Here is a 569-nt window from a genome sequence, read left to right as displayed (position 1 = left end):
CCAGTGTGGGGTGTGCAAGAGGCAGGCGACCCATGATTCTCATCATTGATGTTCCTCTCTCCCTCTCCCTTGCTCTTTGAAATAAAATATATGTATATGGGGGGGGGATTAGACTGTGACGCCAACTGCAACCCCCACCCACTTGAGGCCCTCTGGCCCCCGTGTGGCCGAGCCCCTGGGACTGGGAACAGTAGAGACGTCCTATTGTGGCCATAACAACAGGAGCAGCAGGCGAAGGGATCAAGACTCACCACTTCCTGGTCCCATTGACAAGTCTGCTGAGTCCAAAGGCCTGTTTGCTCCCTCCTGGCCCTTCCCTGCACTGTGGCCTCACTCCCACCTGTTTCTTTTTAAATCATTTTTTTTTTTACCTAAAACTCATTAAGCGCATTAGCGAGGAGTTAATAGGTGGGTGTATTTTAATTTAATGCACTTTATAAGTAGACCGAAATCTTCTCTTCGACTCTAGTTCTGCCTGCTGTCCGCACTTTCCACTGTTTGGGTGTGGAGTGAAACAGCAGTGAGTGAACGAGGAATGAGTGATCAGATTAGCCTGAAGCCCAGCGGGC

This window comes from Myotis davidii, unplaced genomic scaffold (genome assembly GCF_000327345.1).
Source record: "Myotis davidii unplaced genomic scaffold, ASM32734v1 scaffold2537, whole genome shotgun sequence".
Classification (NCBI taxonomy): Eukaryota; Metazoa; Chordata; class Mammalia; order Chiroptera; family Vespertilionidae; genus Myotis; species Myotis davidii.
Note: the sequence above shows the minus strand (reverse complement) of the source record.